Source organism: Haliaeetus albicilla, chromosome 11, assembly GCF_947461875.1.
Source record: "Haliaeetus albicilla chromosome 11, bHalAlb1.1, whole genome shotgun sequence".
Lineage (NCBI taxonomy): Eukaryota > Metazoa > Chordata > Aves > Accipitriformes > Accipitridae > Haliaeetus > Haliaeetus albicilla.
Genome location: NC_091493.1, coordinates 20,814,001 through 20,841,396, shown reverse-complemented (window position 1 = coordinate 20,841,396; position 27,396 = coordinate 20,814,001). Strand labels below are relative to the sequence as shown.

General features: G+C 39.7%; 1 protein-coding gene across 3 annotated transcripts in view; it reads right to left on the bottom strand.

The window, feature by feature from the left end:
- MAPK8 (mitogen-activated protein kinase 8) overlaps positions 1 to 24,305 on the bottom strand; it is a 48,665-nt gene extending 24,360 nt beyond the window's left edge. For all 3 annotated transcript variants that reach the window (XM_069796552.1, XM_069796553.1, XM_069796551.1), the window contains exon 1: positions 24,201 to 24,305. The gene's annotated coding sequence lies outside the window, so the exon portion shown is untranslated. The remainder of the gene's footprint in view (positions 1 to 24,200) is intronic.
- Between the last annotated feature and the right edge of the window lie 3,091 nt (positions 24,306 to 27,396).

Below are 27,396 nucleotides of genomic sequence, written 5' to 3'. Positions count from 1 at the left end.
TTGGGATAAAGATGCCCAACAAATACATAATGACACACACCCCCTCCCCGAAACAGGAGAGAGAAAATTTGTTGTGGAAGGTATGAAATCAGCCAAAAAAATTTTTGAAAACAGAAAACAAAGAATGAAGACAGTAATTCACACAATCTTACATCTGTTCATCATCAGCTGAGAAAAAGGACTAATGAGTTTATCCACTAAAACTGTATTAAGATGTAGTGACACTGAACAATGTAGGATTAGCCAGAACAGCTTAGTAGATAGAGCTCTGCTGTTTGGTATCATCATCAAGATAATGAAAGTTTAATACTTCACTTTAGGTAATTCCTCAGAAACAAATGCAGGAAGGACTGCTACTTTCCATGCAAGGTCTTCAGATGAATGTTGACACCTTCCCATTTAAAGGTCAATACTTTGAAGAGCCAAAGCTAAGTGTTTAATTGAATTTTCTTTCAATTTGGTAAACTTCATAGGATCAAAGGGTGAAACAAAGCAAGTACAGTTTAAGAAAAGGATCTGGAGAAACTATTCTCTCAGAAGAGAATTTCTTTATATTAACAGATTTTACATGTATACTGTACATGGTATTATTACCAAGCAAATTTTATTGCCTTAAAGCTTTTTCATTTGCTACATGTTCAATACTGCAAAATGTGCTTGGCAATATGTACTGAGAAACTTGTATTTACTAATAATTTTATAATTCATAGTAGTATTTTAGCATATATCAGCACATAAAAGAAATCCTTGCTTATTTTTACTAAGGTAAAAAAAAGAATTCTGTGTGTAATCTTTCTGTAATAAAGCCTTCACTCCTTTCTGAATATATTAGCTTTGCATTCACCTAGGTACTGCCTATAACCAATTAGTCTACCCCTCTCTGCTCCAAAGATAATTGAAAAAAAATAAACCATTTGTACACTAAGTCTAAGCTTCATAATTGAAAAGCCCACACTCTGGACTATTAGAGTAGCTATGCTGATCCTAAAAAAAAAAAAAAAAAAAATCAACTTTGTGATAAGGTTTGGTATGTAAATTCTCTCTTTCACTTTAGCCCGTGTATGTATCACGGATAGAGGAGATCACCATGAAGCGTTACGCTCTCGTGGTCCGTGCCCCTGCATTCTGCAAGGTGTCTCCCAAAGCAAAGCCTCCAGGGAAGATGGGGAATCTATCCACTGGCCAAAGAGAAAGGACGAAGAATAGTTTTGCCTATACATGAGCATTGGTGCCAAAATATTTGGCTGATAGACAGCTTCAGTCAGGACTGCAACATGCAGGAGGCCAGCCTGGTGCCAGCCCACCATCCCACTCATTCTAGGCTGAGTCTCCCCTTCTTCAACACTCTTTGGTTTTGCCACTTCCACTCTCTGCTATGCATGAGGCACAGCAAGCTCACCTCTCTCAAAAAGCTGTGTCCTCACCTGCCTTTCCATACCCATAGAAAAAAACAGGCTTATCTAAAGAAGATATGTCTAACTAGGCTTTTTCAAGCCTCAGAGTAAGTACATGATGGTTTTGTTCCCCAAGCTTGAAATCAGTTAGAGACAAAGTTTCTTTCATTTGACTGCCTAAATAAAGGAAACATCTATAACATCTACCTCAACAATAAAAAAAATTTACATTCAAAAATTCAAATATTTTAAATCTATTTAAGTAGCTATTCAAAAATTTTTAAAAGAGGAACTATTCCAACATAGATTCTTAAAGCAAAATACTGTAGATAAAATGCCCTGAATTGTGATACAATGTAAGAGTTATATTTAGAAAATTAAAAAAACCCAAATCTGCTAAAGTTTCTAGTCCCAAGAATTATTACATTCCTATTTTAATTCCACACAAATTACAAACTCCTGCTGTCAATGGTTTAATTATAATCGGTTACTTAAAAAAGAATGAGCTAAGTATTTGAGGGTCATGATTCAGTGACAGTCAAATATAATTAAATGTGCCTCTACCTTGTTTAAGAATTCACCAACTGATGTCAGCCATGACACTTAGAATTTAATATTAAAAAAAACCAAAACAAAACCAAACAAAAGCCCCAATTAGTAAAGAATAAAGAAATAAAATGGAAAAAACCATAACGTTCTATAAAAGCACTATAAGATTACGGTTTAAAAGGTTTTCCCTGCTACTGGAGTCTTCAAAATGTTGTTAAAAAACACACCATACATTGCATGAGAATAATACTGAACAGCCTACAACGCACTGTACCTTTCTACTGACAGTTGAAAAACCTCAGTCTTCTAGTTGCCGATGCATAGTTAACTCTTTACAAAATAAATTACCGGAAAGTTTCAGTGAATGCTTCCCTCTTAGTCATGAAACTTGAGTAATTCCTCCTTATAACAGATGTGCTTTATAATAGCTGCGGGTAAGAGATCTGACCTACCTGAACCATGTCTCAAACACCCCACTGCTACCTTGACCCATACATCACTAGGCTTGCAAAACTGTGAAGACTGAAAGTTTCTCAGACCACTATTTGGCAATATTTCCAAGTCCTAGGAAATGAGTAAAGAGCAAGTCTGAGGAGATGGGTTTTGCAGTACAAAGATTGCTTTTGCAGGAACTATTTACAGGAGGAAACGAGTAAAAACAGACAGCCCTGCTCTTCCATACATCAAAACCAAACTACTTCTGCACTTTCAATAAGGCACTATTTCAGGGAAGGGACTGCTTTCTGAAAAAATAGTTTAAAGAACTCCTGAGAAACTTCAAGTCAAGGTGTAAAACACAAGTGAAAGCAGTCAAAACACAGAAAAAAAACCAAATACCGAGATACAACTGGGAATTTTTCATACTTCAATATACATTTGCATACAGCATCTCTGGAACACCACTCCAAATTTAATGTCATATTTTTAAAAGACTAATATATGTAATGTCTTGCATCCCAATGTGCACCCCCCCCCCAAAAAAAGTCTATTTTAGATTAGGATATTCTGGTTTACTATTCCTCAGAGTATTTATTGACAGTCAGCACAGTTCAAAACCTGAGAAGGATGAAGATACCAAACAGATTAGCTGAATACATACATTAGCCTGTTGCCCAACTGACTTAGAAACAAGCCTGAAAAATCTTCATGTAGCTAAACATATGCTCGAGCACATGCAACCAGAATCATAGTAGTTGGTTCCTTTCCCATTATCCATGAGGTTTGTTCCCATAAGCTTCACAAGAGATCGAAGTATAGGCTTATAATAATGGCTGAAGCAGAGAAAGAATTCAAAGCACCCCACACCAATAGATAGAGAAATGACATCAGTTAAACAGTGATAGCAAGAGAGAGGGGTTGAATAAATGAGGGAGGAGGGAGAGGTATCCTGGAGTGAGGAAGTAGGACTATCTCCACTTGCATCTAAATTATCATTCCTTTTTCTGCAGCCCCACGTGCTGTTCATCAAAAATTATCAGCCTCTACTGTGTTAGCAAGAGGTTTAGTCTACCTCTACATTTTTAAATGCATGCCCTTCTAGCATAAAACTGACTTATTCAGCTTGAGAAGAAATGGAGTCAATTCTCAGAAAAGCCATTTCTTGCACATTTTGTATGCCGAGCTGTTGTGGGATGTAAATAAGCCACTTGGAGGAAATGCGCTCAGATCAGCACAGATGACAGAGGTCTCAGAACTTACATACTCTTTGCCCTCACCTCCAACTCTCCAGCATTTCATCCAGCCATTACAGCTTCCTCAGCCTGAACCAGCCCTGACATCCATCTCCTCTGTGCCCATCGCCTCAAAGTCTGTTATAACTTCCACACAGTTTTGTCCATCAACCGTGGAAAGTGTAAGCCTCTCATTTTACAAGTAAGTTTACTTCCACCCAATGTTTTGCACCCACTTGGCTCAGAACCCATTGTGCTCCCTGTCTCTTTACCTCTCACAAAAGCATCCTCAGAAGTGCCTGGTATTGCCCAGCTCTGCAAATACAGCTCCCAGAAGAAAGCCAAAGACTTCCATTTTTCCTATCTGCTAATTTACTGGTGACTAGTCTTATAAAGTCTAGCTTCAAAGATCCACAACACCAAAAGTCTTAAGTCTTTAAATATTAAACTAAGTCTAAATTCAGAAACCATCAGAGTTTCAAGATCCTTACACAATGTATGCCTGCAATGTCTTTCATTAAAATATGATTAAGCTATATGAGATAAACTTGCCTGCCTGAAATTTGACATTTTGTTCCATTTTCTAGAAATTCTGCAGAAACACATATGGGAAGAAAGGCAGGATGCAGACTCCAGATTTCTATTATTAATGAGGAAACTAATAATACATTTGTCCCATTAACTGTCAACTTGCCAGAACGCTGTAAACTGTTGGCAGGGGAAGAATCCCGCAGAACACTTCAGTTTCCTTTCACACATCAACTATTGTGCTTTTCCTTGAAAATACCTTGCCTATACAAATTTCAGTACATGGCAACTTTTTAGTGGCAGCCTGCAACTACTCAAGATAAGGATACTCCAAATCTGAACCCTAAGATGGTAAGGTGTGGTTTGGCATATTAACTTACTAATTCTTCAGATTGCCATAAGTAGTATTTACCCAAGGAAGCACAACAAAAATGTTGGAAATGGAAATAACACTATACCCATACAGCAAAAGTCCCTTAGGGAACCCCCAAGGCTGTGCATAAGTCTTAGTCTGATTTCACTAAAAGCAACTAGAATTCAATAGTCCTGCAGGAGACTGAAGATGGTCAACAATTTCCACTCATCACTTCCTTTATGCAGCCTGATAAAGTTTAAGTTGCAAAAGCTTGAACATGGACGTGTTGAACTTGTAGCTCCTTTAAAAGACAAGTAGCATATATCTATGAAAGTAAATATTATGGCTACCCCTAAGAATTATGGACATTTATAAAAGTGTTTCACTGACACCCCATTCTCCTTCTCCTCCACAAGTGAATAATACTGATAATGAAGATCGACCAAATTTCTTCACCCAGCTTTAAAATAAGCACATTTAAAACAGTAAGATTTTAGAATGAAAGAAACTATGTATAGCAATGTTTATACAAAAATATGCAAACATCTGCCATTTACTTCTGTTTAAAGAAAGGCATGTACATTAGCATTTCTCAAAAAGACTGTTCTATATAAACTAGCTGACTTCAAGGTATCTGGAAGATAACATAATGCTGTATTTTAATACTAATATCAAACTTTGTCTCTAATAAAGAAAGCATTCTATTTATTAATCAAGGTGCAGGACAATGTATGGACAGTATACATTAAAATATTTTTCTAGTACAGCCTAAATATATTGGAGAAACAGAGGGTTTGGGGATAGAAAGGCGGGGTGGGAAAGAGATGAGCTAATCCTTTGCTCACAAAGCTTTCACTTAAGAAGTCCTACTGCAGGTGCATTAAAAACCTTAGAAATGGCCAGATGGCCTTAGATATAGATAAAACAGAAAACTCTCAATGCAAAATCATATAAACAATAGCAATATGTTTGGTAAACTTGCCTTTGCAGAGTGTGTAAATTGATTTCTTTAGAAGGCAGAGAGAGATGACTTGATGCTCATTCCAGACCCCATTTTATTTAATGCTTTTTATGCCCATGACCTATACCACTGGACAGTGCTATAAAGGGGCCTCCAAAGTAACAGCGCTTCAACTCTAAACAGCATACTTCCAAACTGTAAATGAACTTAATGTGTTCAAACTAGAGCTGGCATCAGTGTGGCTCAGTCAAGGATTATGGCTATGTGGAGCTTATGGTACAGACAAGGTTATCAGACCTGTACCCACCATGTCATTATGGCTGGATTTGGGCAATCTCACATTTTGCTTTTAAGATTAATCCAGGCTCATCTGCGTGAGGACTCAGAGAAGTTTACCTGAAACAGCAGGCAATTACAAGAATTTGCCCAGCTCACATGGGCCTTAAGTGTTGTACACCTGAGTTAACCACAGCAAGTTTATGCATCCACAATTAGAGTTTAATTGGAAAACCACGTGCTTTCAACTAGACATCTGAGTATTTACACCTTCAGCGCAGCACTACCATCAAGTAATATTTTCTTGGCTATCACACCTGCTAGCCTTCACATCAACTAGATACCAAGTCCATGCTTTTTAAATTAGAGATTGCTTCAAAAACAACACATAATTATGCATAATGTTACTTCTCTCACGCGGTGACCTGAATGCATGCATTCCAGGCATACAGAGGAACAGAAATGGAACAGGTTTTGTGGAAGAAAGGATCTCTCAGTTTACATTAGAGCACAAAATATTTTATGACCTCTTCTGCACTTTTCCCTCACTAGAGATAGTAACAATTAACAGGAAAGCTTCAAAGGTTGCATTGCAAACTGACAAAAAGCATACATTTGAGAGATGTCTCTTCTTTTCAGACAAAGAAATGGAACCCAAGAGATAATTTTCCCACTAGGGACATGGAAATAGAATTGGCTAGAATACTACCAACTTAAAGGGTGGAGAAAAATATGCTCTGTTCAGCTAAGTCTCTAAGACTGCTCCTTAATTGCTTTTTTCCTACCTTTACTAGACAACATGAAATGAAAATCCAGGATTCATCCCATGCTACAGCGCACAATACCTTACCCTAAGTATTCTTTTATGTAAGAAATTATACATATTCAGTTTGTTCCTACTGCAGTGAAGAAGTAGAGCTGAGAAGATATTTTCATACCCTAATAGCTTGAAATGTAATATAATATAAGAAATGAGAAAAATCATAGGATGCAACAACCATCATTAGTTACAAGTTTTGCGTGGAATCAGACTTGGGTTTCATGTTCATGGTTTCTAAAGCAATCCTTTCCTCACAGCAAGCATAAATGGGCTTAGTCTTAGAAGAAAATTAGGATGCTAAGCCAGCAGTCTTTGGGGCAAGACATGCCTTAGGTACAACACAAATACCAGCTAAGACAGAGATCTACCTACATGTGCTGAAGACTGAGGGCGCCTAGGCAAAACTGTTTTATAATTAAGGAAGGAGATTACTACAGTAGCTGCTCAGAAGTAGGGTGACAAAAGATGAAAATTGTGACAGTTAAGAGCTACAAAAATGGAAAAAGACAATTTTTAAATAAAACAATTGCATACATTAGCACATTAATTAGTAATACAATCACCATTACAATGACATAAGCTACCTATCAACGTCGATTCAGTAACTCCATTTAGAAGGGGATCTAACACTACTGAAATGAATATTCTATAGGAATCTGTGGATGACCTAGAGAAAGCCAACAGTATTTCAAGTACATACCACATTGCTACTGAAAGCACAACAAGTGCACAGTGTACATAAAGCTCTTGCAAGAATGAATTTTATTTAATTTCTTTGTGAAAATACAGTTCACACAGAGCTGATTTGTATGCATCATGTTTGTGAATGCTTGTCTAATTTTCAGCTGTCACATTTAAAGGCTTCTGGACATCTGCTAAATGGATATTGCAAATAGAGCCCAGTTTTCAGATACTTAATAAAACAAATGCTTCAAAGGCTCAAATTAAGAAACAGAATGTTATTCTTTTCATTTCCTAAAAGTTACCTTCATAACTATTCATAATTATTCACTAAAGTAATCATGGTTTTAATAATGTTTTCTTTTTCCATACTGCCTTTGAAACTGAAAGTTTTATTTCACAATACTTCCAGTTCTGTTAAATGCTAATGCAGATAAGGAATTCGGAAAATAGAGTTAACGTTAGCTGGGTGAACACTGCAGCAAGATATTACTAGACCATTATAAATGCTAAAGATGTCTGAAAAACATGAAGCTTATTCTAAAATGAAATATTCTTATTGTTGACTATAAGATTAATCTTCCTAACATTTTGCAGAGCTTTCAAATTATGCCTTCACAAATCAGATCGTTTTAAGTTGAACAACATCCACACAATTGCCTAAACTACTCCTAATGTTGACATGTGTTTAATGAGGTTTCTAGCTTGTGTGTAATTGATAAGGAAGTGTCTCACACATCATCTAATGTACATCTGCATTATAGGAGTCCTCTGGCTTACGCCACTCACAGGAGGAGTGGCACAGCACAAAATTTCAAGTGTACAGCTTGATCTCAGGAGCTATTTTCTACAGGCAACTATTAAACAAAACCACAAATACACCGGAGTGATTCTTACATACCACAGGTCTGAAGTGCAGTGCAGGTACGTTTCTTAAAACATAGCATATTTTAATGTATCTTTTGGCCACCACAAAGTCAAACTTCACTAGTTAAGATTCAGTAAAACAAAGAAGGACACCAGATCTCAGTGTTCATCCAGAAGAGAAGTACTGAGGCAGGGGAAACCTGCATAAACGCAACAAGGGCACATTTAGATTTCTATGTTATGACTTGCCTGCTGCTTTCAAGTTCAAACAGAGAAGGGTAAGTCACTTTGGTTTGCATGAAAACAAGAGATTTAAAATGCATTTAGTTTTTTTAAACTTGAGGACTGTCATGTTTTCTTTCTAATACTCATTTTTTACAGAAAATTCAAAGCCAATTTCTTGATTTCCAAGAACCTGTTGAATATTTAACAATAAATAGACAGCTTTCTCCACTAAAGATGGTAATTTCAGAAAAGATGGCAGGTTTGGTATAGAAAAATAAACATGGCTTTAAAGCAAAACACTTTTGAGTATGTAACAGCAAAATGAAACTTAAGAGACTATAATATAGGCTGTTTGTACCAACGAATTACCTCAGTGGTTCAGCAAACATCATTGCCAGATTGATAAATCTCTTGGGAAGACTTAGAGCCCTTTCTGTTAAACTAACTCTGTTCTCAGTACATTTTACAGGAAACAGCTACGCAGAGTCCTAAATTAACAATGCATGAAATCCATTAATACTAATGCAATCTTTCCAGTGATTTAGTGTTGCAGTTTACAGGTTCATATAGTGGCTCTAACCTCATGCTCCAGCCGGATCACATGATGACTTTTTCTAATCATCTAGAAAACTAGGTATAGTTTTCTTCATATTCCTGTCATCTCATCTGAATATTAAGACAGTAACTGTAATCTGAGGAACCTACTAAGGGGAGGACAAGCAAGGAAGTAAACCACCCCCTTCTGCACTCCAGCAGCCTTTTCTTGGCCAATATTCACCTTATTACAGTTCCTATAAAAAGATCACCTAATTGACGGCAATTGCAATGAACTGAACTTAATTCTGCATTCCAAAAATCACTTAGAGCCCCAGTCAGTATCAAGGAGCTGTCTACCACTTAAACAGCACAGGCTTGCACAACAGCACCCACACTCCATACTGAATTTCAATTCAAACCTGCACAGGGACCCCTCTCCCATCTATAGAAAAGTAAAATAAAGAAATTCATAAAATTAAAACGAACATTGGCTTTACTATTAAATACAAAACAATCTATATGTGGGATGGTTGGGAGCAGAAAAGGCTCTAAGCAAAGGAGGAAGCATGTCTTCCTTTTGACAAGGAAGATCAACAAATTACATTGCTTGGAAAAGAATATTTACATAAAAATAGTTTCGTAAGCTACTCATAAAATATCTAAAATTCAACTTTTTGTTCTAAATTCTTAACACGGTAAATAAAAAGTCTATACTTATTTATCAGTTGTCAATAAAAATTTCCTTAGTAAAATCTAAAACTGCTAAATTTTACATTTCATGTTGTCTACACAAGAACATTCCAAGGACCTGCTATCACATCTTGAATGAGGCACTCACAAAACAAATCTGATTTTAATCTCCACAACTAATGTCTTTCCCCAAATCCGAGTTTTGTTTGGAACAGACAAATAATCCTAATACCTCACATACAGGGAGCTTTCTTACAACCACCAGCTCCAGATGTAAGTATAAAAGAAGTATAAAGGACCTCAAGAATTGTGAGGTGCTTTGAGTCTTCACCCAGATTAGTAGTGACTGAAGGTAGGAACTCAAAACAGAGAAAACTAAGCATTTTTAAGACTTTACATGCTTAAGTACACACGGTCACTTCAGTGTTCACAGAGAACCTTTTGCAGATGAGGTACTCTCAAGATGCTCTAAATCAGGCCACCTTCTTGCAAGACATACATCTCTCCAGTCTTTGGGTTGCTTCTGCTCTCTAATCCCACACTTCTCTCCGCAGACATAATAGCATGCACCATCCATTCCTTATTTCCTTTTCCATCTCAAAAATACTCACATCCTATACTCCAGCAAGTCCAGCTTTGGGGCCTACCTCCCCCACTTCCAGCTTCCAGCAGAGGCTTTCCTGTGCTTCCTTACAGCACAAGCAGTTCCTTGAATCCTCACAAACTCCAGACCTTGCACTTCACACTTAGGCAAGAAACCGCATCTCCCCTGTATCTCTTTAAAAACGTCAAGGCAGCCTGGACTACCCTGGAAATAGGCATCTTTCTCACTGCCAGTTACGACTCTGGATTATGGAAGAAAAACTGCAGTTTTAAAAATCAAAACCAAAGCAATCAAAGCAGAAATATATATTTAAGATTTACTAAGGATAATATGAAGACAAAAAGAACAACAAAGAGGAGCCTGAATTAACAGAAGAAGATTTGGCCGTTTTTTTCCCCATCTGTAAAACGCGCAGTGAGGAAGAGGCAGGAGACCAGAAGCCAAGCACGCTGAGGATGAACTAATCTTCTAGGGGGGACACCAGGGCTATCTCCAGAGCTGCTGCTAAATGCTAGTTAACTTCTCAGTCATTCAGTGAAGTTCTTCAGCAGACACCCAGGCACAGCCCTCTATTCTTCCCTCTCACAAAAATGAGTGAACTTTTATCTTTAATGCTATTATAGCAGAATTTGAGGGGCAGGAAAGGAGAAAACTTCATAGAAACACAACCAGCAACTTTTTTTTTCCCCCATTACTTTCAGTGAGCTTCCTGCAATTTAAATCTTTCCCAGCCTAATATTTACACTTTTTATTACCTGTAATGCCCAAGCCAGACACTGTGTTATCCATTGAATAAAAATAACTCCAGTGTGTTATGGAAGGGGCCAGAATGCTTCCAAAAAATTTCACACCTACTGAAAGTCAGCTTCCAGCTTAGGGGAAGACTAGAAGTTTTTAAAAGAAAAAAATATATATATACACACAAATAAGGATAGCAAATGCATGTTTCATTTTTCATCTTAATTAAACTGACCTGCTCCTTCTTGTAGTCACTTCAGTTAGTGAACAACCCCCACAGAGGGGCCGTGACAGCAGCTGCAGCACAGGGGCAAAGAGCAGGTAAGCAGCCTAACCTACGAGTACCACCAACACATGGGATCTTCCTTGTTTGCTTTGGAAGGAGGAAAGGAAGAGGAGAATTACTATTGGCAGCCAGTCAAGGATTTCTCCAGGGAAGATGAATATATATACTTCCTTCCCAAGCAGAGCTCTTCAGTAGCAGCTGCTAGCAAATCCAGCCCCTTGAGTTTTCCGTTTCCGTGCTGTTCCTTGTCCCCTCTCGAACAACACGATTTCACCAAGGCTGAGGACACGTTCTGCAGTGTCACTGAAGCTAGGACCCCCTAGGGATTATATGTGCAGGATTAGTCATACAGGCAGGAATTTGAAGCTGGCATGTTCTCTAGCACTGCTCCTGTCAGACTTATCTGATCAATACCATAGCATCTCAGCGAAAAGTAGATGTTTCCACAAAGCAGCATGTCCTTTTGGGAACCTCACCCCAAATGTTTCACAAGCCACGATAAAAGGTTAATAATAAAGCCAGGAATGAGCTTGAACAGATCATATTCAACACTGTTTTATGCACCAGTGCTTGAATTCCCTGCATCAATTTATGTTCAAATACTAGGTAGCCAGAAATAGCAATTTGTCACAGGTTGCAGTCATCAGTGCCAAAACATTAACAGCTGAATCTGAAACTGGGAAAACCTGAAGTTGGAGAAAGTGAGCAGCACTCAGTGATTTTTGTATTAGGCAACTGAAACTTAAGCTTTTCCACTTCCATGTTTCAAGTAACTTCAAACAGTCTGATATAATGTCAGAAGTAACTAACAATTCAGAGGCTATTTAACAGTAAGGAAAGACCTATGGCTGGCAGCAACAAAATGAAGACTGTAACAGGCACAACAGAGATACGGGCATTTGTCTAGAAACAGGTAGTGTAAGATCACATCCAAACATGTAGAAAGCAACAAAACCAATTCCTGTTGTTAAACAGTGCTCCAGCTGAACCATTTCCTAGCACTGCTTGGCCAGCTGGCATGGACAGAACCACCAAAGTTCCAACAGCAATTTCACACACTGCTCCCGGTGGAATGCAGGCAAGGCCAATGTGTCCACATCACATTTTCCTCAGAAACTCAAAGCGTGCATTTATGCAAACCAAGTATCAAACAGCAATGTTTTCTGAAGCAGTTTAAGAAAATGCTACTCATGAACGGGGGTCAACAGCACCAACTTCAAATGCTGAACCTGCATTCACAACTTTTGAGTAGCCTGTATATAAAAATCAGTATTAAACTGCTGCGCACATTTCTAAAGAGAATTCTCATATTGTGAAACATCTCTTACAAAACATCCAAATAAGACAATCAATATAATTTCTGCTGCTTCCAAAACATTTGTTTTGTTTAATATCGAATCAAATTCAGCTGAGAAGTGAATTCTTGACAGTCAGATAAACACACCACATACCTTGCACAAGCAGGAAAATGAAGAACCAAGTAACAAATAGCACACACACACAGCGTAAATTATTCACAACTGCCATAAGTTTTGCAGTGACTCTCTTTTCAAAACAGATGTTTTTCTGGTTTGTATCAATAAAGGTCTTATTGAGAGGATTTCACTTAATCCACCTTCCTATTCTTGCACCTCAATTTCTCTACACTCTAAAATACTGTCACATGAAGCCAGTCCATAAGCTGCAGCCCTTCCACTACAAAAAATACTAGCACATAGTAGTCGTCATTCATGAGGAGTTAGGGTACTGTTAACAGCACAAAGACAATAAGAGATCGCCACAAAGCACAGGAAAAAAAACCACACAGGACTGCATGTTTCTGTTTATCTTCTACACACTCATATTACCTAAACCAGTCAGACAACCGACCTCACCTCCAGCACTTTTAGTGTTACTCAGTTTTATCTCCCTTTCAGGACAGTCACTAAAGCAGCTGGTCACAGAAGAAAACTGTCCACAGGCTGTTGGTTTAGGCCCTGCCTGGCAATTAGGTAAAACACATTATGGACACCAGCAGCTCTAACTTTGTAACATGGGAAGCTGAAGTAAAAAACAAAATTAAGATTCAGAAAACAGAAGAATGAGAAGTCAATATATAGCACAGTCTAAAAATCAGACTTCCAGTAGCCTGAAGGCAAGGAAAGAAAGAAGCATTAAGTGAATGTATGCTATCAGCTCCAAGAAAAGATGTGAGAATTTGTGCTTGCTTATCCACCATGCCTTCAGCCATCTCCCTCTCCTCTAAGGAAGCAGAGAAGTCTGCCAGTTTGTGGCAGGGCAGATGAAACCTGACACTACTTCATCACCTGTGAATATCAAACACTTGGTGCTATCCAGATTTCCTCGTTTCTGGAATATATTTTTTAAAAAGGTATATATTCTGAACACAAAGCAATCTCTACAGAGAGCCACCAATACAAACATTTAAAACATCCTGAAAACTGTACTAAGAGTTATGAAGTTTAAGATTCACCCAAAGTTTATCTGAGGCTTGCAAGTAGATTTTGGTGATAGTCACATCAGCCCTGGTTATCCAAATCAGCAACAAGACAGCAGCACGTAGAACCTCCCAGCACTTCTCATGGTCAAGTCAGTTCCTGTAACACAACCAGTAAATCAACACAGCTGCTCTGCAATACCAGTGCACCCTCTCTGGAAAGTCCCCATCTGTGGCCAATAGCACTTAGTTAACATACCTATCCTCACCAACTTATAAATGACTTCTGATTTAGTTTATTACAATGACACTCTGCTACTATATGGTATTCTGTACTGTAAGTTTTCCAGGGTTTTGTATTTTGTGGTAAGGGTATATATGACACTGACATCAACACATGAGGTTGCACAGTGAAATGATGTATTCGTAATGGAATATACTGCAGAGTTTCTCTATTCTTAACCATTCTTTTTTTAAGCAATTAGCCATCAGCAGAGATTGTTTAAGATAAATATCTTCCTTCGTCTTTAAAACAGGTTTTAGATTCACGAGCCAGTAGGATGTAAATGAAGAGGCAGATAGGCTGCTGCACACAATATTAAACAGCCTGTAAGCTGGCATTTCTAATGCTGAAGATTCTCATCCTACCTTTCCTCTCATTTTTTTTTATGGACTTCTGAACTGTGACTTTAATTAATCACAGAAAGATTTAATAGGTAGCATATTTCTAGAACAAGCGTTATCAGAATGAATAGTGCTACGTCTACAAAAAAAATTATAATTCTGCAAACACTCTGCTGTGCTACATTTGATAGAAGAGATCTCTGCAGTTTCTTCAGTGTAATGTCACATGAAGTTCCACTACAGATGGTTCCATGATGAATCCTATTATCACAATATACGAAGTAACTCTGCCAACTGTCTTTTGCAGGTCAGTTTTGCCACAGAAATCATAAACCAGAATGGCTCCATCAAAAGAAAACTTGTGTAATTCAACAGTTTGGCAAAGAAGCTGTTATGACAGCAGATTAAAAGACTATTCTTAGCAAAACACTCTTTTTCAGAAATAATAGGATAAGGCAAGGATCTTCCAATTCCTTAATCCTTTTTCAAATAAAAGATTATACAAAAGGACAGTAGATGGGGAGAAAATAAAGGGAAACATTTTTTAAAGGCTTAAAATATTCAGGGTTAGAGCAGGGCATTATTTGTCACTCCAGGTTTTTGTTTTTTTTTTTTTTAAACAATGTTCTTAAAATCTGAAATCAGTGAAAATTCGGTGAAGCAAGACTTCAAAAAGCTGTCCCATTTTAAGTACTCAAACTGTCTCAGAAATGCTATCTGAATGCATGCTGCTGGACCCAGAAAACAGGTTAAAAATCTCAGTTAAACCATAATCCTGCCAAATGACTAGGACTACTGCATTCAAGGCAATGCTATTCCATATTGCTTTATACACTTCCCTTTTGTGCAGAACCATATGTCATGCCCCATTCAACTTATTCAGGTACTTGAAAAAGCTTAACCATAATCTAACTTGAAATTCACAAGAAGACAGTATTGGCACTATACTGTTTCAGCTAACTACCTAAGGAACTGTTAATTCTAACCATACCACAAAAGTTTGCCTGCATATGCTAGTCCTCCACCCATCCAATGACAGCTGGCAAAGCAGTAATATAGAATAAATAAGCAAAGCGTCAGTAAAGTAAATCAGTAAATATGACTCAGAGTACTTCAGTGAGATCTACACAAGGTTAGAAGTGAAATCACATTCCAGGATTACTCTGGGGTAGGAGGAAATGCTTGTTCTTTAACCTCTTCTTGTAGGGAAAGATGAAGCATATAGAAGCTAAATGTTTCAGCAGAAGAAACAGATCAAAAGATTCTTCAATTCTTTTAAAGTACACAAGCAAACAAAAGATACTAAGTGACCTAAAATACTCATTAAATATCAGTGATGAATTGGATAATAGCTATAGACCATTAGAGGAAGCAAGGAGTTGCATAACAGCTGGGAGAAAAAGTTTTCAGAATGTTTTAAAACTACATTTAAGAATCACATCAATAGTTCCACAAAAAAATACATAATTCTTAGAACATTTTAATGTTAAATCCTAGTTACAAAAACTTAGAATCCAATTATGAATGTGCTACTTTCACTAATTCATGCATTTATCTGTTAAGTACAAGCAGATTAATGTGCTATGAAGTTCTGTCTAAAGTATTTGGCATAAAGTACCTCAGTAATAACAGCTTTAGAATGGAACAAAAAAAAACTCTAAAACATATTAGAACCTCAGCACTGACAATTCCTTCACAGATACCTCCTGTAACACAGTACAGTACTTTGCACAATAATTCACTGAGAGTGGGGTGGGAAGGCAGGCAGTACATTTAAAATAAATGCTTTACTTTGTAGGTAGTTTGTAGGAAACTACACCAATCTACAGGATTCATTACTAACAGCAACAGTTCTGTTGTCCCATTTTTCTTAGACTCCAGTAGTGCCTGGTGTTCTGTCCTAGCAAAAAAATTACTAAGACAGAAGTTCCCAAACTAGGAAGAGTTCGAGAATTCCCATTCTTTAAACAAGAACAAAAAAAACCTTCAGAAACACTGCTGTGCACTGTACACTAGAGCTAGTGGCTATGCACATGAAGAGTTGTGACGAGAAACTTTCTGAAGAAAACTATGAAGAAAGAATTTCAAATAAACTAAAAAAGGGGGAGAATAAAGCAGCTCTAGTCACATCAAGATTTTCTGATTTCCCCACAATGCCGTGCTAGTATTAACGAAATACTTTTATTTGCAACATAATCTTATTAGAAACTGAACCATTGGCTTTTTCCCCATCTCGACACATAAGTGGCACAACAATCTTGTAATGCTTCAATTTAAAAAACAGCCAAAGAAACCCCAGCTATTGTTCAACAAGGAGTTTTGCATTGCAGCAACCATGCAAATGAAAAGTCACTCACTGTTGGAAGACTTCACTGCTCATTAAATGAACCACTGCCCCGCACAAGTACCCTCCTGTTACTGTGTGTGTCCTGAGTGTTCACTTTTGGCACTAAATGAAACAAATGAACCTAGCCCATACCTTTCTAATAAAGCTTTTTAGGATATCATGTTACTACCCTTCCTACTCTGAAGGTAACCAGGATGTTTCTCACCACCTAAAACATTCACACAATGAACAATCAAGAATTTATAAAGATTTACGCTGATCGGCACATCAACCATGGTATGCACTTTTACCATTTCCATAGTAAAACTTGAAATTAGGATTACATGCTCAAAACTACATTTGTACTCTTATACCCCAGATCCTGCAAGTAAGCATCATAACTACTGTTAACCTTGCTTCGACATAATCTCAGGCATTAAAGCTATTAAAGAATATATCTAGGGCTTGCAAGGATGTGCCATTCCCAACACCAGATTTCCCACACAACTCTATCTTAGTCACACATGAGCAGCTAGCTGTATTCACATATTTAACTACCTACAGGTTCAAACCCCAGGACAGCTGCTTTGCTAAGATACAAAACAGTCACTCTGGGTTGTAACTTTCTATTCTGCTCACCTCCCTTTCCTCAAGATTCCTGGTTAACTTTACTAAATGGACAAATATGTAAGGATTAACAGAAATAAATGAGCTGCCGGATGCTGTCTTCTCAAGGCAGCACAACCATTAAGGACAACAGCAGAGAAAAATTTATGGATCTGCCATGGTTCTTTTTCTTTCTCCCAGCTGCTATTAGTCCCACCACCTCTCTGCAGTCATGAAGTATTGTGATCAATTGGAAATCAGAGCTGGTCTGCTCCATGAGGCCACTTCCTGGAGCAACCACACTCCAGCTAAGCGTAAGGAACTGTCACCCACCCAGCAGAAGATCAAAGCCTTGCAGCAGCAGCCACCAACATGCTCCTCTGCTACAGAAAGCAAGACCTGGACAAACTTCAGCTGGCTACCGTGCTGCTTGCTGCAGGCTGTTCCTTTGGAGATAGGGGTTTTTTGTTCATCACAGTGATCACAGGCACGATAGGTACCATACCCTTTTTTTTTGTCCTTTATGCTAGCCTGCAAGCACTTTTGGCCTAGTCAGCTGGAAAGTTCAATGGAGGGTAGAAAAACACCAGTATTGCCACCAGCAGACTGGAATGAAGATGCTTATCACATCTCATTACTTCTCCATCCACAACTTCTAACACAGTTCTGAGCAGCCTTGCTTATCTACATCAACATGCCTTTGTTTTGCCAACTTCCTCAAGCTAATTTGAAAATAAAATTTCAAAAATCTATAAACAGTAGAATCATAATATGGCTTGAAAGCAACCTCTGGAGATCATCTACCTGCTCAAAACAGGTAGAACTTCAAACTTGTATTTACATCAGGCTACTCTCTACCTTGTCCAGTTGAAAGTCTCCATAGATGGAGATTCTGTGGCCCCTCCAGGCTCTTGGTGCAGCACTTACCCACTCCCATGCATCAAGACATTCCCTTCACGTCCTACCAAAATTTCTATTCTTATGCCTTGTGACCATTGACTCATCTTTTCACTGTTTACTTCTGAGGGGAAAGTGGCTCCATCATCCCTATAAGCCCTTGCTTAAAGATGGTTAAATACAGCAATTACATTCTCCCTTAGCCTTCTCTTCCTCAGGTTGCAAACCCATTCCCTCCTCCACCCTCAGGTGCTCCAACCCCCTACCATCTGAGCAACCCAGTGCTGGACTCCCTCCAGTTTGTCTCTCTCACACAGGGTGCATACATGTGTGATCTACTAGGCAGCACTGCAGCTGGAGCTTCACAGCCACCCCCCAGATAGGAACAGTTCCTTCCCTGTACCTGCTAGCCATGCTTTCTAATGCAGCCCAGTAAGTAATTAGCCTTGAGGGCTACAGACACACACTGCTGACTCCTGGTCAGCTTCTCATTCATCAGGAGCCCCAGGTCCTCTTCTGCAAGAGTTGCTGCCCAGTCAGCAGCTCCCAGCAACTGACAGCAGAAGAATCACTTTCATTTTATGCACCTACATGCATAGACACGCACGCTTACAGAGCTGGGCATTTCCATGATTTTGAGATCACAGTGAGAAACATGATACCTAATGTTCATTCTTCTTATTTCACAACAATCAAAACACCAGACTAGAGACTTTCAGGTTTTGTTCAGCAGACTAAGGTACAAGGTAAATGTAGTCTGTGTCTCTTCAAGCAATGATGGGACCACATATTTTAGCCATAGTTTGTAGTTAAAAGAGTAAATATTGGGTTCAGACATTTTCCTGCATGCTTTTAAGATCTACAGTGGAAAAAAGAGCTTGGTATAATGCCAATATAATTGACTAATGGGAAGTTGTCAGAGTTGTTTTTTGATTTGGTTTTTGGTTTTTTTTAAATACTCATAATCAATAATTACAGTGAATAGGCTTTCCAGCAGCACTGTAGAATTAATGTTTGCCCTTTTTGTTTATTTTAAGTGTACACACAGGAGCACATATACAGTATTTGCTTTGTTTGCAACACAAATGACCACGAAGTTAAAGTATATTTTCTGCCAGTCACCATTTTAGCATTAGTCTACAATATCCAACTGAGTGATTAATAAGCATCCCGTCTGTTCACATATCAAGCAGCATTTATCCAACAATAAAAGTGACAATATGGGCAACAACTATCAGGTTTATTTTAGTATCAAGCTTATGGGCAATCAATTTGGACAGAAAAAGAACCAAGGATTAGTTTTTAATCACTTGAAGGAAAAAAAGCATCTTAAGTTAAGAAGAAATGTGTTGCTATTAGCTACAAGCTTGGTACTCCAAGATCATTATCTCACATCAAGAAAAATGCAGGCCTTAGAAAACCTTACAAAAATATTTTACAAAATAAATAACAGTCAAGGTAACAGTACTATATAAACAGCTGGTTGGTCAGTTCTCCACACGGATCTGATCCAACATCAGTAAGAGATCTCTTTCTCACAATCTGATGCAGTCAGCTCCAGTCTCTTGGAGGAGTTCTCACCCATAGGCTTTGTAAAAATCTATAGCAGAAGCAAACTGCTATCCACCGTTGGCTGTATAAGCTGGAGTGTTCCTTATGCTACACAGAATGAAAGGGTCTTCCAGCTCACAAAAGGAGGCCCACTACCATGTGCTCGGTGTGTTCCTTGAGCTTATACATCAAAGTTGACATCAAGGAAATCTTAAGTTACATTTTAAAAGTATCTAGCATTTCTAGTTGGTTTTGATTTCATTTTCTGTGACTTAATTCTTCAAATTCAAGTATTAATTCCCCTTAAGTAAAGGTTATATCATGCATACCTACACTTACTGCTATTTACTTCCCAAAAATTTCAAGTCAATGTACTGGCAACTTATTCCACCCATCACCAAGTCACAATGAATTTCTCAACATCACCTTCAAATTCTTCTAAGACAACACATTTCTTAAAAATATCACCATTCACTAAGAAGGCTACAGTTTTGCCACAGGACTAACTCGTACTGATGAACAGAACTAATAAAATTCCACTAAGTATCTGGTAAATACAAACAACTTGGGAAACTACTCAGTGACCTACATCTGCAGTCCCATATTTTGAATAAGAATTGGGACAGAAAAAGAGTAGGGTATTTCAAGCTCTTTCTTCTGAAGACTCATGTATTACTGAGAAATAATAAGCTAGGAAAAGCTATAGTAAGGGAAGTTTTGAACACTGAATTAAATGCTGCCCCTACCAAGCAAAATAACCTAAAAAATAAATGCTACATATTTGTGAAGCGCCACAAGAGATAAATGAGCATTGGCATTCTTACATATAAAATATAGTCCTAAAATAGTTAATATTTTCTTCTTCACAAACACAGTATTTAAAGAAAGTGGAAAACACAGTTAGCAGCACTATGAGGATGCATCTTCTGCCTCACTGCCCTGCCTCAGTCCAAAAGCTTCCAGAATGTTTTATTTAACGGCTGCTATTGATACTACACATATGCTCTGAAATGATTAATACAGCTAGGTTTGGAAGAGGATGTCCATCCACATGAAGTTAGACTCAAAACTTCTACACCAACATTTATTAACAAATGGGTACTCATCCCCAATTCATTTTGGGCTCTACAGTGCATTCAAGAAACGAAAATAAACATCTTGTTCAGAATGCTTTTCAGTAACAGCAGCAGAAGACCAAGTCTGCAAACAGATTTTTAAACAAGCACTTCTCAACATAAAAGAGGTCTGCCCACTTCCATCACTTTAGTCTTCCAGCAACCACTACCTGGTCTGTGAATACCTTTGTGCATATGCATGACTGATAGCAATCCCCACCTAAGCAGTCTCCTTGTCTTCCAACCTTGCAATGGCATAGCTGTTTGTTCAGACACAAGGGAATTAATCGGGCTGAAAAATAGTCCAAGAGGAAGATTTTTTTCAGCTGGATCAGTTAGCTCCTTGATCTATTTTGCCACACAGCAACTGGCAAGAAGGAAAAGCAGGCAAGCAAGATAGCCACTGAACACAAAACTATGGTGTGACATTACATAAACACAATTGCCCTGAAAACTCAAGGACTTTATCAACAAAGTATCTCTCACTGACACTATAGTCACTGTCAAAAAGTACGTATGCAAATAAAAGCAACTATTGCTGTATTTTCATATAAATATACCTTGTAATGGAGCAATGAATGCCTCTTTAAATATAGCTCATCTTTTCATGAGGATAGCCAGAAAGGCCCTTTATCAAATTTAAAGACTAATTTCCATCTCCATTTAAACACAGGGATTCCTGAAATAGTTGAAAACTAGATGCTCAGATTCTTAAAGTAAAAATTGGTTTTCAGAATCCATGTCCAAACTGTGGTGAATTTCACAGCAGGCAAACAACATAAAGTAGTCTCAACTAGATTGTTAAAGAGCCTTCAAAATCCAAGAGATCCTTCCATAACATAAACAGAAGCCTGTTTCTGCAGGTTTTGAATTAAGGACTAAGGGGTTTTATAAAGGAAACATTTACAGCAATAAAATACATTTAGCCTTTATTTAAATAATCTGATTTTGATCCCAGGTTGTCTAATTTCCAAAGTGATACAGCAATGAAAATTATATATATTAAAAATATATAGTAAAGCTATATACACACGGAGCACTTCTTTTTTTCCCCCAAGGCAGATGACTGGGAAGTTTAAGAAATAGCACACTATACTTTGCAGCAGACTACCAAGAAGGACAATTGTATTTGTCCAGGATACTGAATCAATCCTCAGAAATAAGGAGCTAAGCATGTACTTCCCATGCATCTTTTAAAAAATAAGCATTCAAACAATTTAGGCAGTTGAGGAAGGATGAAAAAGAAACTAAAAACACATATACAGTGAACAAATAAACAGGTAGCATTATAAACTCAAATACTATCCCATTAGCTCATGGTTTAAAAAAAACAAAACAAACAAAACATGAAATACACACTTCGATTCATCTTGGGTAAGTAGAAGGCAGAAAATAAATTCTGTTGTTAAAATCTCCAAACACTTGTTTATTGCCTCATATTTGCATAACAATTAACCAATATAACAAGTTTACCTAAAGCCTTTGCAAAGGAGGTTATACCTACACATCTATAAAGCCAGCAAAGGCCTTGGTCCCTGAAGAGCAGGGTTAGAAGTTAAAACACAAAAAACACACACAAAAGGCAACTCTACTTCTGCCTAGAACAAGCAGTCCAAAACTACAGGACTCTGAACCATATTAGATCATCTTACTAACGTTTCTGAAGTCTCCACAGAGTATATGGTAGCCCACAAGATTACCTTGAATACTCATACGAGACAATGGTCCAAAAAGCTTGAGAACTTCTGCACTGGAAGACACTGCCAAAATTCCTTTTTCAGGATGATGACAAAAGTTCATACACCCTCTGCAACTCTGGATTAGTCTTGTTCAGCTGATGTTTCTCTCCCCCTTCTCCTATCATCCTTTTGCCCAGCTGGCCCTGAAAACTGTCAAGATCTGACAGGCAGTCTGCAATTTGTCTGGTCCCTGCACTGGCATCACACGTTCCACAGAACTCCATACCTGCATCGCACCATCAAACTAGTCAATGTTACACATCTTTGAAACAAGTGGGGCAAAAAGACAAGATGGCTGCCCCCACAGACTGAGATCAAAGGAGGGGACTATTTGAGATTCAGTATTTATTTTTCTTAACTACTAGCAGAAGAATTAAGAGTTTCCCTCCAATATACAAGGAATGCTCAATTAAGTCAGTGAACTCACTTTGACAGTATCCTTAACTAGCTTTGGCCCAGTTTCTCTTCATGTTAGAGTTTAAACCATCTCCAAGTTATTTAATATACTGATATACCTGCAAACACATAAAGATGCATGTCATATACCATTCTGCCCTAGAAGTGCATTTGTTGGCATCTCTAGAAGTGAGACCAGGTCTCATGTGACCTGCGAGACCATCACTGGTTAGAAGTCTCCACACCTGTAAGGAAAACCCAGCTGCAACAAGTAAGCTTGCTCAATTCCACATGCACATGCCCTAAGGCAAGTAATACTTTCCTTCCCCGAACAAGCATAACACCCTTTGTGTTTCTATTATCAGATAGGCCAAAGCGTGTAGGATTTTTCAATTGCCTGAAAGGCTTCAGCAAGCCTGTTCTGTACAACACTGAAATTCAAAAACACGCTATATGCTCAAAACCATTACTGTAGCGGGAGGGGAGGAGAATAAATAATCAAGTGGGATTTGTATTTGTAGGTTATTAGCGGTGCATCAGGTCAAAATTCACTGATGGAACCGCTCCAGACAGAAAGGCATAAAGAAACAGGCTTTGGACAGACACAGAGAAACCAAAGAGCCAAAGAAATTCTGCAAAGAGACAGCTCACTCCTTTTGCAAGAAATATACGAATTAAAAGGCAAAAGAATCAAAGACACTGCCGGGCTCCCCCAAGCCCCTCTATCTGGAGCAGTTGCATGATCCCAGAGAAGTACTGTTTTCCTTAAGAGGCATTTTTAAGAGCAAGGTCGTGGAAGCTGACCACCCAGGCGGCTCGCTCGCTCGCGGGGCTGCATTCCCACCTCCTCGACCGCAGACCCTTCCTCCCCCGAAGGCCGAGCGGGAGCCCGGGCTGGAAGGCTACGCCAGCCCGGCCTGCCCCGGGTGCCCCCGCTCCCAGGAGGAGGAGGAGCCCCGCGCCGAGCCTCCTGCCCCTCCTGCCACACCAACAAAGAGGCCCCCGCCATTATCCACCGAGACTCCCCCGGCACCGAGCAGACACGGAAGGTCACCGGACCGGAGAGCCCCGCACCGCCTCCGGGCAAGGGCACGGGCCGCCTCCGGCTCCCTCCCGGCCTGCTGCCCCGTCGAAACATAAACAAAGGGCCCGGGCCCGGGCCCGGCCCCGGCCCCCGCGGCGCGGCCGCTCGCCCGCGTAGCGCGCCGCGCCGTACCGTACCGTACCCCGCGCCGCTCGGCCCCACTCCCCCCCCCCGCGCCACCGCCACCGCCGCCGCCCGCCACTCCAGCGAGGCCGGGGCCGCGGCCCCCGGGCGCCGCGCTCACCGCCTCCCGCCGCCGCCTCCTGCCTCGGCCGCTGAGTAATGAGCCGGGGCCGGGCCGCGCACACGCACCGCGCTCCGCCCGCCGCGGCTGCGGCTGCCCGCCCCCGCCGCTCGCCCCGCCCCGGACCGGCCCCCGCGCCGCCGCTGCCCCGCCCGCTGCCTCGGCCCCGCGGCAGCGCTGCCCTTTACCGCAGCCTGGCGTAGCCCGAGCGCCCCGGGGCCGCCGCCGTGGCGGGTCCCTCCCTGCCGGCCCCGACGCGGTCCCCGCCGAGGCTGCGGGGCCCCGGCTGCCGGCGGGCCCGCGCAGTCCCGCCTGGCAGCAGCATCGCCCTGGCTCCTGCGCACCCTTTCCCCTGGAGCAGCTCCTTTCCTGAATGACGCCCCTCCGCTAGGCCTCCCTTCCTGCTGGGGCTTTCACGGAAAATTGGCATTTTTCAGGTCTTTGCCTTCGTGCTCTCCGCCAGTGCTTTGGCACCCAGCGGCCACGCTGTGGCATCGGTTTTTCTGCTGCTTCCAGACAACATCTTCCACGGCCTTGGCAGCTCCAGGCTTCCCGTTGCATGCCTGGCATGGCAGCGCTTTATCTCATTATCGGGTGTCTGGAGTGTTGTAACATTTTCTTGTTCTCTATCTGTTTTGGCGCCCGTGTTCCTCTAAATCTTCAGTGCCTCTTTGTGGGATTTCGAGTTGTTCATTACCGTTGCCTTTGGCTCTTGGCACCTGGCATGAGTAGTCTCTCCTTGATTTTTCAGTATTTTGTTTGGTATATCGTTGTCTTTTTTTTACATTTTTTTCCCAGGAATGTCCCTGCTTAGAGACGAAAGGAGGTCCCTCAGCGCCTTGAAGCCATGTCAATATGATTCAAGCAAGCCTTTGTATATTTTTACTACACAGTAGTAAAAAAAGGCCTTACGAGCAGTATTAAAAAATATTTAAAATCTGCCAGTTAGGCACAGGGCTCTGTGAAAACAGACATTTCACATTAAATTCATTGTCAAATATTTGCATGGCCTATGCCACGTCTTTTAAGATGCCAAAGATTATATTGAGTTTGTTGCTGCTAGCAGCTTTTATCCATCTGTAGTAAGCATGGATTTTTACATAGTAAAGGTGGTGTTTCAGAATATCCCAGTTTTGCCCACTACCTTGGTCTTTAAAGCTTCACTTCCATAAAGCTGTCCATATACTACTCATATGCCCATTTTAATGAGATCTCTGCACTCTCTGCCCTTAAAATTCTCAATTTAAGCAAGCCCATTTTCAGTCCATATGTTAGAAGTGGTTCTTTTGCTGATCCCCACAGACAGATCTATGATGCTTCCTTTATATCTATACAAAAAACCAAACCACAATTATTGCTCAGACTCCATCCCCAGTCCTCTTGAGATGCCACCGGGCTCTAGTGTATTTCTAAGACATACCTCCCACCTCACCTCTGATCGTTTCCGTGGGACAGCCCCAGAACTGAATTAGCCAGTTTTTAGCTTTGAGGCTTTTTCTTGCTGCAGTATGTTACATTACAGCTAGACATTGCATTCCCTTCCATGTTTATGTATGCCAATGGCAAAGCTCAGCTGGCAGAAGGGGTGATATGAATCCCCAAAATACACTGCAGGCAAAATTTAATCTGGGTAGGTCTTATTTATCTTCACCAGCAGATTAAACTAGCCCTGCTGATTTTGGCTGATGCTGGTCATGGCACCTTCAGATGTTTCTATTGGCAAATAGGCCTCCAGTGTTAACCTCAGGTCTCCTCTGCACAGCAAGAAACAGGTGGGGTGACATCGTGTTCAGCCAGTTCAATTATTTGCAACAAGACCCGTGGCTTTACAGATCACTGATGTTACTCCTAAACTTTTGAGGAGAGTTATTGTTCCTGATCATCCCATTTGAAGTAAGACTACACTGAGATTTGCAAGTGAAGAAGGACAACAGTCCCTTTAAAGTATAAAATGGTGTTTTGCTTAGGATCCAGATTTGTCACATCTCTTTTTCAGGGCATAATCAAATTCTCATTAAGATTTTATAGTTTAGAAAGATGTATTTCTAAGTGACTTTTTAAAACTAGTCCTCACAACCTTGTATGCCATCAGCATCTATTGCCATCTTGCATGTAGACCAACAGATATAATGATGCAGAAATTACACAAAAAGATCAGATTGGTGGTGTTGCAAAGCGTGATGAAGGGGCATTATATATTTTAACAGGGGCTCCAAAATATGTAAAGATTCTATAAAGGAAAACTGAAAGGAAGAAAAGAATTTCATACCATTACTTTGCTACTTACCAGTATAATGGTTTAAAAAAATAAAGATAATATGATAGATATGATGTAAAGTTCCTGTACACTATGCAAAATTTACAAGACATTGAAATAATACCTCTGTAAGTAAGGACGACGGTTTCTTTGATTGTGTGTATAATCAATTTTTCAAAACCAAGTCCTTATATAAGAAAATAAAACTTTGAGAATGTCATTGAGCACCACTATAGTGTTGTTTTTGAAATTGCTTTGCAGAAGTATTTTCTTACAAGCATGACGGCTATACTCATATATTGCATATGTCTGGGTGGAAACTGTTTTTTGGATTGTCCTGACTGATAGCCAAGAAAATACAGAACTAAAGTCCTGACATTCATGAAAGTCAACAGGTATTTTGCAACGAACTTCAGCAAAACCAGCATTTTTCTCTGGACCTCTTAAAAGATTAGAAGAATACAGTAGAGAGCAAGAGTATGGATGCATTACAACAGAACATATTGGCAAATATACAGGAGATTCATATTTGTTCATAGAGGATCAGTAGCAGAAGGGGAAAAAAGTTTTGCAGAACAATAAGAAGAGAGAAGACTGCACAAGGAAGTGTGGCTACCTGGCAGGGGCCAAGGTCTTTGCAGTAAGGGTTCTCAGAGTGTGGCCCTGCTGAGGCCATAGAACAACATAACTCGACAGGATTTTCGGTTACAGGTTTGACAATAAAGGCGCATGGTGGCCCATGAGAAAGTCTGAAAGCTGCTAAGGGTCTGTTTGGCAAAATAATGGGAATTATCAACCTCAGAACTTGAATTTTCCTTTCCAAAATAAACATGGAATTTTACACATAAGGAGAATCTGATTATCAGTTTTATTTAATAATAGAAGCTCCAAAATTAAGTTCATGAACAAGCTGGAGCATGAAAATCATCCTCTGCTTAT